The 12107-nt window shown below is 43.3% G+C and overlaps 1 protein-coding gene across 1 annotated transcript in view; it reads right to left on the minus strand.

Annotated features, from left to right (window-relative positions):
- Positions 1 to 12107, minus strand: part of MGLL (monoglyceride lipase) — a 64442-nt gene that overhangs the window by 19893 nt on the left and 32442 nt on the right. The gene's annotated exons all lie outside the window — the stretch shown is intronic.

The following is a 12107-nucleotide window of genomic DNA, read 5'->3' on the forward strand; positions in this document are numbered from 1 at the left end:
ATGCTGCTGTAAATTTACCAATTTTGGTGCTGTTCCTTAAAGCTTACAGTCATGGGAGAGCAGAAATTATGGGCTATGTTGTTTTTTCAGCCTTTGCTCCCTATTTATTATGGAAAAGCCATAAAACAGAGAGAGAGGACATGAGAAATCTGCCTGGGGAGTAGTAATTCTCCAGGCAGAATCTGGATCTTGACTTTTCACATATTTTGATGTTTCCAACTTTGGGGGAAAGGGGATGGTTTGGATCCATTTTTATTGTAGTGAGGACACCATCACAGGCATTCGTGGGGTGAAATGCTCTCCCTAACCAACTGATGGTAGAAACAATCAGGAGGATAGCCTGCCTCGGGATCCATCACACTGGGTGTTTGTTTTCCTCTCTAGATACGTAACTCCAAGATTTTGAAGTGGGAGAACCAGGAACGGGAGAGTTAGGAGAAGATCAGGCACTCCAGGCTTACCACTCCCTCAGCATAAATACGTTTTGAATTGCAATGGCACTAACACAGGAGTGCCAGGACTCTTCAGAAGTAGTTAAAGGTGAGAACTGCCACCACTGTGAAGTCAGTGATTCACCAGCCACAGCTGAGGAGCCGCTCCTGTACCGCAGAGTCCCACACTGAAAGGACACCTCTTAATTATGTCAGAGGGGGCCATCGGCAAGGCTCGGTGCCAGAGCGTCTGATTTAATAAGCTGGGGCATGGGTGCGATTCAATTCCCAGAGGAGCTGTTGGAGGCCAGAAAAGGTGATTTTACGGCTTCAGCACTGGCTCCGCAGTAGCAGCAGGCAGCAGCACATTACAGGGCAGGCAGTGGTGTGCAAAGGAAGGATTTCTGTTAGAGCCCACAACCAAGCTCAGGCTGAAGACCTTCTTCTTTCACTGCCTCCTTCATCAATAAGCTTATTGGAGTCTGACAAGTCCATTTGAAGCAAATGCCTAAATGCCTTTTGGAAAAGGAGGTATTTACATTAGTATTATGTGTTTATTAGCTTTCTGAAAGATTTGTTTTATTCCTGAAGGCCTCTGCCTCTGTTTTCTGCCCCAAATTGGAGATGAGATGGGCTCCTCGCTGGTATTGGACACTGCAGCATGTGGGAAGGTGAGCCCACCTCACCCGTTTTTTGCTCTCACTCCCCAGCAGGTGATGCTGCTGGAGAGAGACATGAAAATAGTATGTCCTCCCTGCTGCTAAACTGTCTGGGTTAGGAAAAAAACCCATAATTAAAAGATCTCATAGATGCTTTCACTCTGCAGGTGGCCCTCACGGAGGAGCAATGCTGGGTCTCAAGCTTGTGGGAGAGAGATGCCAGTGACAGAAATTTGGATGGCTCTTCTGGTGCGCAAGGTACAAACGTGCCAACCTAATCACTCTCCCGCAATTTTCCTGAGCTTGTGGCAGCTTGTTCAGGTGGGGACCTCGCTGTGGTGGTCCACAACCTACCCTGCGATCCCGCTGCTATGGGAAGGGACAATTTCAGCAGCTCATTTTAATATCCAAACCCCATAGACTGGGAGACAGCGACCCTTGTCCGCCTCTGCTTTCCTCTCTGCCCTATACGAAATGCATTCAGACTTGGAGGTAAAACTTATACTTAAAGCACAAGATGAAGCAGATAGATACAGTTTTCAGGAGTGTTTCGGTTTTGGAAGTCAGTGCAGCAGTTAATTAAGTGGTGTCACAAGGCACTACAGCTGATGCCTGTATTTATGAGATCTATTGAAACTCGTCTGAGCAAGGACTGCTATTTTTTGCACTTGTACAGCACCCAGCACTGCAGGGCATCACCACAGACCTTGGTCCAAAGTACTGCAAGATCTAAAAGTAATAATTAACTCTAATCCCAGACTGTAAGGCAGCACAGTTTTGCAGAGGAGGAGATGGGAGAAAGCACATAGATGGAGAATGTGGGTGAGACAATACACAAGACGACACTAATAATGGGTTTACATAGCAAATGTTGTGTGAAGCCTTGATTTTCTGCATGGGTGTTTTTTTAAGGTTTAATGAAAAAAAAATTAATGAACTAGTAAACACTTCAAATTGTCGTAACAGTTCACTACTGAAAAACTATACTTGTTTTGTAATGAACCAAGTACACATCCTTTTCATCAAGTGAGAAAAGCTCATTAATTAAACATACTGGATTTCAAATCTCTCAATGTTTAATTATTTGTTTAACAAGCAGTACATCTAATCCACCGTTCAGACACACAAACAACTGAAACAACAGGAAGAAGCTTCAAAGCAGGACAATCAACATCTGGAAAAGTCAACAGACTGTGCCTGTATTGTCAGTAACATGTAAAGCAAACGTTCCACTCGCAGAACAAATACACACAGGAAGCACCTCCGAGTTCATCCTGCAGATTCCTACTCAACAAAGCGGCTTCCTTGCCCTGAGAACAGACTTATCACAGCAAGGGAGGCTGTCCTGGTTTTATTTCCCATATCTTTTTCCATTCCCCAACCAAATCAAGTCTGATGCACAGAGGACATTCAGTAGTGTCTGCCCTCCATACATGCATACTCCTCATTTTGCATGCAGGTGGAGAGCAGCAGCAGGACAGAGACACCTGAGGTAGGAGAAGCAGGGTAAGCTGTCCTAGGATTTGCCACGCTACCTTGACTCCGATCAAGCTGCCACCTAGGTCAGCTGCTGTGCTGCAGTGTATTTTGTAGCTAAACCTTGGAGGTGAGCTTTTCAATGTCCATCTGACCCAGCCTTAGCTGTGCACCATTTCTCTTTTCCTCTCCGACAGCTCTGGTTTCCACAAGAAGAAAAAGCAGTGCTTAGGCTGGAAAGGAGGTGTGGAGTGCTCCAGCTAAGCCCATGATCTGGACCACCAGGAGACAGGACCATGGGGCACAGTGCAGAGTAAACCTGCTCTGCAGTATTGACAAGCTTTACACTGTGAATATTTGATACAAGCTTATGGTCTCAGGCTTTTCCAGGAGGACTACTTCCATGTTAGATGGGAAGCATTAGGAACTAAAAGAAGGGGGTTCCCTCTCCCCACTGCTTCCATCTTTATGTTCCTTGAGCATCTGAAATATAGCTCAACACATGCTTATCCTTAGTAACTTTTGACCGCTCTTCTCTGTCTGGGTAGTCCTCAGCATCCCTTCTTTCACACCACCTGTATAGATACAGTGAGTACACTGGGTTTTCCATGACAATAGGCACATTATAAAACCACTAGATATGGTACCCAACAGAAGTATCTCTCCACACTTGGTGGTTTATGTATGAAGCATGTAACTAAGAAATACAGATGGATTCTGCCTCTTACTAAAAGGGAGCCTTGTCCTGAATGCACAAGTCCGTCACCTTCCCTCTTCCTTCTCAAGGTTAGGAAAATAATCTTTCTTTCAGTATTTGCTGGGTGCTTTTTATTCACTTGCCTCACACAAAGAGTGCAGCAAATTGAAAGCCTTCTCCTCCCACATCAGAGACACATTTGCAGAGCTGAGATATTTTTAGAATAGTGCACACACAGAGTTATATTGTTTGTTGTCTTGGTTAGGAAAAAAAAAAGAAACAGGCAATTTTCTATATAAAAATTAGTTGTGCCTTATTGATGGGGAGCAGAGAACTAGTCGTCTTGCTGAAGCCATTTAAAGTCTTTTCTGTACTCCAGAGATGACAAACAAAATGACCTGGTACATATCAGAGCAGTCGTAAATTCTGTCCAACAAGGCAAACTGTTTCTGTCAATGTTAAGAGCCAATTCATCTCTAATGGATACAAGCATGGTTCTTTTGGCTTTAGAAGACTTGCCCACTTCTTATGCTGTTGCTGAATTTGGCTCTCAATTGCAGTTCCTTAAAAGTCTTCCTGGAACATCATGTTGCTCATGAAAACATGCTGAAAAAACCCACCCGAGTGTTTGTGTTGCAAAATAACGAGCTCTTCATAGGCTGCACTTACAAACAGCAGTCACTGTGGCCAGACTAGAAATATAAGTGTCTCCTGGGACATCATGTAATGAAAGGGGGCAAGACAGTATGAAAACCTGCACATATCATAGTCACTTCCCGTACTGCCTGGAGTAGGGTAGCTTTGTCATTCCTATCCCAAAATCAGGATGCTGCTGTGGCATGGCTGGTGGAAGCTAAGGCCCATGAAAGAGGAATATGGAGTCCAGTTCCTTTTCCACAAAGCTCATACACAACAGTATTCCACTTTCTTCCTCAGCCTCTTCTGTGATGCCACCTCCCAAGCCAGCTCTCAAGAATATTAAAGCAAAAGACAGCTGAAAGGAATGCCCTTCTCTACCAGGCTACTGGGATCAATGATTTGAAAATGCTGCACAAAGCTGGCATAGATGGTTGAGCAGCTGTTGAGTTCCTCTGCAAAAGTTTCTTTTGGCGATGGGTGAAATGATTCCTATCATCTAATCTCTTTTCCCATGGGATGAAAATCACAATATAAATGTAAGATATATAATCAATGAGGCACAACTTACGGTGCCTCTAAGGAGTCTTATAATCTGGCACTAAGTGATTTTATTTAAGGCCCTATAATAATTTTTAACTGTTATTCTTGCAGTGTTGCACTGAGATTTTGCCCTCTTTCATGAGGAGCAGATAATTTCCTGAAGTAATGTTGAGGTGACTTTATTTAGCATCAGAGTTGGTCTTCAAAGACTTATTCTGGTGTGACATAGAACCAGTATCAGTGCTCAGATACTGCAGAAAAAATTGCATGGACTTTGCTGGAGTTAATCCAGGGTCTCACTAGCTCACGACCTATATGCTGCTGATCTTTTAAGAACAGAGAAGGGCCTCTTTTCTGCTGTCCACATATGACTTAAGATACCACTAATGGTAGCTAGAGTTTCACACTCACTGGAAGAGGAGAGCAGCCAAGGACAATCTCCCTGCTATTTTAATTTAGCTTTAAAAACATATATATAATTTTCTTCTCTTGCTTTAATACCATAAAATAAAAAAAAAAATGTTGCAAACTTTATTTTTTCCCAGATGAAAACAAGGATGAAAGTCCACTTGCATTAACTTTCTGATCCAAGTTCCAGCTTTAAAACAGCTGGGGCACCAATTCAAAATGTCAAGGTTTTCAATGAAAAAGCCAGCACTGGAGTGGAACTGCACACTCCCCTTCCCCTTCCCCGCTCATTTATTCCAAAGCACGGCTGGCATGTGGGTTGGCTCTCCAACACGCACATGCTATTAAGTCCTAAATGACAGCTTGTTTAACTAGAAAACATTTCCATTTTTTCCTTAACAAAGGCCATTCATTTCTTGCTCTTCTATTTGCTTAAAGACGGTTTCATTTGCCCTGCCTGAGAGTTTGCACAACCCGCCTGATTGTTCCCCTCCAAATAGCGCTGCAAGTTAATGACCCACCTCTTGATCTCTGAGCAGGGAGCCTTGCCCAGCACACTGCAGCACCATCAAGCAAGCTAGCTACATTGCAAAATCCATATGTGTGCCTTGAATATTTTTATGCTTGAGAAAACAATTGAATCAATTCATCTCAGGGAAGACAGTCCTAATTCTTCCCTGCTAACAGTAGATTAGGCATCAAGGAGAAAAGAAGATGAAAGCTGGATCATGTAAGAACTCCCTCCATGCTGTTGACGAATGTCTTGGGGGACAGACACAACTTCCTTTCAAGCTATCTTCAAAAGGTTCCCGTCCATGCAGACCACCCATTGGGAACCCACATCAATAACAAACAAAAAGAATTTAAAAGACCCATATTTCAGCCAATTTATTTACATGTTAAAATAAACACGAGTTCCCATATAGAGCAAGGGCTCCCAGTGGGTTCTGTTTAGTCTGTGAGATTTCTGGCACCGGAGTACAGCACTTCTCTATTCCAAAGCAATCTTGGCACAGATTTTTTGGTTATATAATTTTTCCAGCAACCGGTAAATGAATAATAATAATGTTTCCAAAAAGTGGGAATCGTGTTCTAAGACACCGGCAAGGTGTTCTACCAAGTAATCTGCCAAAAGGTCATTAGTAAACCAGAGCTCCCAAACTCCTGCATTCAGGGTCAGTTCTCCCTATGGGCTGCACTTCCAGTTCTCAATCAACCTGTCCAAAGGGAGCTTTCCCACAGAGTTGAAGAGATTTTCGCTTTTTGCTTTGCTCCTTCGCATTGCCACATGGCAGTGCCACCTGGCAGTGCCACCCTCATTAGACTGGATTTGTCCCCATTCCTGACAAGGCATGAAGGAAATACCACTCTTCCAGAGCTGATACAGTTTTTTATGCCCACTTCGCACAATCTCAATGGGTGAGCAGCAGGTGGATTATTTGAAATAAGGGTAGGCTTTTTTTGTTTGTTTTTTTAACAGGGCACATCCGCACAGAGCTACAGCTCACTCAAACCCTACCAGACCTGACTGGGAGCAACACAATTAAGGAAAAAAACCTTCTGATTAAGCAGGTCTGGCAGGGAGCATTCCTGAGTGGGACAACCCTGCCCAGTGTGCCAGAGCAGAGTCCCACGGCTGCCAGTTGGCTCATGGCTGGGTGGTATTTAGATGGTGCACGGGGGAAGTCACAGGGAAAGTAGCATGGCAGAAAATAGCTCTACTAAATTCATCTTGCGGCAAAGCTGTTGTCCTTTCTTGGTAGAGATTGATTTCAGTGTTACTGTTTCAGCTGCTTTTTAGCACTTGATACCGTTTTCTCTGTACCTCTCCTCCCTGCAACTCTGAAACCCTCACTACATACATATTTACCAAACAAGTCAGGATCAAACAGGCAGGTTATTGCTTTCTGTGCTCTATTACTCATTTCAAACCGTGGCTGGTTGACAGTAGACAATGAATACGACCTGGCAGGTCTGCACTTCAGTAAACAATGCACAGGTACAAGTGTTGAGCTGTTGAAGGTTACGGATCTGTATGTTGGTTGTGGGCTATGCAAGCTACTTGGCAATCAGTCAGCGAGGGCGCATTTGCAGCTCAGAGAAAGCTCTCTTCAAAATCTGGGCAGGACAGGTGCAAGGTTCATGAAAAGGCACAGGACTGTAGTCAAAATAACAGGTCATATCAGGCAGTCTCAGTTCAGAAAAGCCCCCAGCCTCCTCTCCCTTCCCCCAGCCCTCCGCCGAACTGAGCATGAACTTGGCACCACTACGGATCAGGCTGCTTACTCCTTAGCATTAGACAAACTGCCAGGGTCTCCTAACACGCTTTGTCTTTGATAAATCCGGAACCAGAAAAGAAGTGCAGTGTGGAGAACATCAATTTTAAGGGATCTGGGTTGAGAGCATTAGTTTTTGTACCATCTACAATTCAGTACTTTATTTATTTTTGAAGCTAAACAAGGATTCTCAAATTGGAGAGTACTGCCAAGCCCTGAATAAATCCCAGCATTAGAGATGCTGTGGGTATAACAGCTTTCCCCATGAACTGAATCTGCAGACGATCTCTTCAGAGAAATTAACCCCCGAGTGCCACAGGACAGGCTCTGTGGCATCAGTTTTAATACCCTAGGAAATCTCACCTTGTGGTTAAAACAGGTTATTCCCAGTCATGGGGCAATACTGACGGAGGGTGGAGTAAAGCACAGGCTTAGCTGGTACAGAATAACTTTTCTGCATTGTTTGTGAAGTGGTCAAGTTTCCAGGTGCAATCCTGAATACAAATTCAGTCAAAGGACATGTAACTACCAAACTAGTCAACCAGCATGTAATTACCTGACATATGATTGTTTTCCATCCACAGCCCCATTCCTTAGCAGTTCTGAAAGCAAATGCTTAGCATTTGGACATAAGAAAACACTATACAGTTGCAATTTAACCTTTCTTATTTTTCTGCCTCATCTCTTTAAATATTGGTGAGATATTTTATACTAAGCTGCTCTCTTCACTAGCAGAATCTTCCTCTCAGCCTGTGAAGAGCCATTCACAGTAACAGTTGTGCATTCTTGGAGCTCTGGGCTTTTCATCTGCAAGCTCTCCGGAAGTGGGTTGGTATCACGTTCGGATTTTGCCATGAGTAACCGGAGATATAGGGAGGTGAAGTGTTTTTCCTGAGATCCATGACGAACCTGGGGCAGAGCTGAGCGGGGGGTTCCAACTACCTTCTTGCATAGTCTACTACTGCAATACAGAATGAGCCACATCCTGATCTGAATCATACAGGATTGATCACATGATTAATGGGAAGGACTACCTGCAAGAGAGATCCGTGGCTACTAAAACTGCTGCTCTATTGAAACATAACAGACCGTAGGCCAGACCTAAAGCTATGTGAAATCCAGGAAAGTCTTCAGAATACCAAGCAAAAGTGCTTTTCTAGTTCAGGTCACTAAAATTTGGCCACAGCTGGCACAGACCCAGATACGCTATCATCTGGGGACTGGCTGTTGCTTACAGAAACGGGTTGACAAGTTCACATTTGATGTCTTTTAGTGCATTATGAAATTGAAACACCTCCACTGCAACTGGCTCCCTGACCACCAGAATGCACAGAAGACTTCAAAGTGGGCTCCACACACACCTTCAGGTAAGACTTCTCCCAGATGGCCTTAGGTTTTGTGAGATCTTTTGCAATCCTCATTTTGTTATTATAAAGAAGGAAGATGCTCAAGGCTGAAAGGAATGTTACTGTGATGCTGGAAAATCTCATCTGGGTTGGAGAGTGAACCAGAGGCTAACCAGATGTTCTGCTTTACTTTACTAACGGGCTCGGAAATGAAGAGGATCACACTGCCAGAGGCTTTCAATTATGAAAATTAATTTTTTAAAATTCTGAAATAATTTTCCCAAATCACCAACCATGATTCTCATAGTTCCCTGTACACCTCTTTATCAGCTAAAATGATCTTTTCTTCTCTAAAATAATAGTCCAAGACATGCTAGCTTCTTACTAAAATAGGAAAAACAACCTTAAAACCCATGAGTCAAGTCCTGGCCCTACTGAAGTTAGTGACATTTAGCTACCGCCTTCAAAGGGTGCAAACATGTATTCTGTGTATAGAGACATAGAGCTCAAGCAATTAAGAAATAAACCCCCAAACCATGTAAGAATCACTTTATAAACATGGTTTTAAATTAAAGGCATTCTGAAACTAAAGAGAAGCTGCGGTGCTGAGCTGGGCGCGCACACACTGGCACCATCCCTGAAGGAGCAAAGGGCAAAGCTGAGGGGGTCTGGCACGCACAAGATCGGCCCAGTGCCCCAAAGGGGGAAGGAGAGGCAGAACCAGGACAGGTCCAAGGGCTATGTGGTACATAAGTGAGAGACGTCAGTTAATGTTAACGCTCTGCCAGGCTCCGCAGACAATGTGTGAGACTAAAAGAGAAATGCTCTTAACTAACATGTTGAGGGTAACTAATAGATGGAGAAAAGAAAAACATGGGCACTGAAATATATAGCCCTAAAGTGGGCAGAAATACACTGGCACAAAAAGTGAGAAGTGTCTAAGAGTCAGAGGAGCAAGAGCCTGGAACAGCCCGCTCAGCCGGAACAGTGTTTGCTAGCAACAAAACTTGGTTAAAAACTGAGCTTTGACCATTTGTGAAAAAGACAGAGGGATGCTCTTTGCAGGAACAAAAGCCTAGATAACCCAGGGAGTGTCTTCCTGTCTGTGCTGCTAATAAGAGTATGTTTTAATAAACAAATAAATGTCCTGTCTCACATTCAAAATGAATGTGCAATAGGAGGAACATGATTAATGGAAAACACCAGACACTGTAACCAAATATGTTTCTCTGCAACGCTCAGACTGATTAAAGAGGGAAGAATCTGAATATGTGAATCAAAAAAGGATGAATTTTCCCTTCGTTCATTGTCTATTTTGCTTCTGGGGCTTGTTGCTGCAATATTCAATGTCTTGTTTGCAGTCGCTGCTAGAGAACATTTTAGTTTTTAAAAAAGTCTCATCTTTTGTAATAAGAAAGTTGTCGATTAGTTTTAGGACTTGTGAGACAGTCCCTTAAAAGGGTCATGGTCTGTAACAAATGGAGCTACTCCCAGGAAAATCAGCAGGGCTAGTTATTTATGGAGGAAATCCACCAATTTGAATCAGGCATACCAGCTCTATAACAACACATCACACTTTATGAATGAGCAAATAGACAATCAAACAACGAACATTAGAACTACAAAGTATAAAGAGCAGTATATGGGCTGCTTCTGCATCTTTATTTTGGCAAGTGTAACTCTGGCCCCAACCCTCAACCTGATCTAAAAGCAAGGCCATGAAAGGACTGTGAAGCTGTGGGGGGCTGATGCCTCACTCGCAAGAAGTCTGTTGTTGGCTTAGACCCTGTTATCAGCTCATGGCATTTTACACTGCGCTAACAAACACAGGGCAGTAGGTTTGCCTGGGGTAGGCCCAGAGGATCTGTTAATAGCAACTTTTGGTGAAAAACAGAATGAGACTGCCGCAGTTTTGATCAAAAGACACAAATGCATGCAGCTTAAGTGAGCCTTCTCATGACTTCAGACCACTACTTATAAGGAAAATCAGTTCTCTCATTCGAAATTTTGAAAAGTTTTGCTTGCTTTAGTGAGTAATTTCCCCTGATACCATAGCTGTTCAGTTCAGCAAGAGCAATTTTATTCAGCAGTTTCCAATGTAGGTAGGGCACAAAGTGCATTAAAAATGAAGATGAAATGGCAGTTTTAGGCCATTTATTGACTGGTTATATGTTCTACTTCTCTTTGTAAAGCTGCCTGTCCTTTGCCTTTGTTCGGTGCAAATAAGAGCGCTCTTTGAATACCGCAGTCCTTAATAAGGCTGTTCCTCCAGGTTAGTGCTGAACTAGACACTGAGATGGACTGTACTCCTTTGACTCCTGTTATCTATCTAAAAAGGTATTGAAGGAAACCAGACTATGTGTTAATCCAACAGGAGTTATACACACAAAATATATTTTCTTCTGTACTTTTCAAATGGTGTTCAGTAACTTGGAACAGTCATTTGTAACTCAATAGGATTACAAACTCCACATCTGTATGAAGATACATTTATAGGTGAGGAATCATCAGTAATTAGCTTCTGAAACAACCTCCTCCAAATTAGACACATCTGACAAACAACAGGAAAGCTAGTCACATTAATGAAATGCTGTTGCTATGGAAAAATTGTCCCTGTAAAGGTGAAAATAAACACGCTTCCTTTTTCTCACTGTGCAAAGACATCAAAAAGCATCTCTCTGGAGATGAAGCTGTTCCTAACTGTAGCTACCATTAAAGTCTGCTTTTAAGAGGGTCATTGCTTCACCTATTTCAAAACCTTCTGTGCTTTAATTTTGGAAGCAACATCCCAAATGCTAGCAGCTAGGATGCTCTTTAGTTCATAAAGAATAATTGAGGCTGGAAGGGACATACGGAGATTATCTGGCTCAAGCCCCGACTCAAAGTGTTTCCCATTCAGACAGGTTGTTCAGGGCCTTGTTGAGTTGAGCTTTAAATATCTCCGAGGCTAGAGATTTCCCCACCTCTCTGGGTCCTGCTCCAGCATTTGACTGACCTCACGGTGAAAACATTTTTCCTTGTACATAACTGGGATTTCTCATGCTGTGACTTGTGTCGGTTCCCTCTCATCCCATCACCGTGCACCTCCAAGAAGAGTCTGGCTCTGCTGTCTCCACATCCTCCCACTGGGGACTTGTAGACAGCAATAAGATCCCCTCTTAGCCTTCTCTTTTAAGGCTAAATAAATGCAGTTTTATCAGCCTCTCCTCGTACATCTTGTTCTCCAGTACCCTAATTGTTTTGACAGCCCTCCTCTGGCCTTGCTCCAGTATGTCAATGTTTTCCTTTTACTGGGGAGCAAACTGGGCCCGGCGCTTCAGATGTGGTCTCAAAAATGCTGAATGGAAGAGAATAATCACTTCTCTTGAGTTGCTGGCTATAATCTTTCCAATACAGCTCCGTATGTGGTGTCCTTCTTCACCACAAGGTCACACTGTTGACCCATGTTCAACTTGTCTGCAAGGATCCTGAGGTCCTTTTCTGCAAAGCTGCTTTCTATTCATTCAGTGGCCAACCTTTAATGCTGAATGGCGTTACTCCCCCCCAGATGCAAAGCTTCATAAGCGCCTTTGTTGAAACTTCATGAGGTCCCTGCCAGTCCATTTCTTCAGCCTGTCAAGGTCCCTGTGAATAGC

The sequence above is a fragment of the Gymnogyps californianus genome, chromosome 13 (genome assembly GCF_018139145.2).
Source record: "Gymnogyps californianus isolate 813 chromosome 13, ASM1813914v2, whole genome shotgun sequence".
Taxonomy (NCBI): domain Eukaryota; kingdom Metazoa; phylum Chordata; class Aves; order Accipitriformes; family Cathartidae; genus Gymnogyps; species Gymnogyps californianus.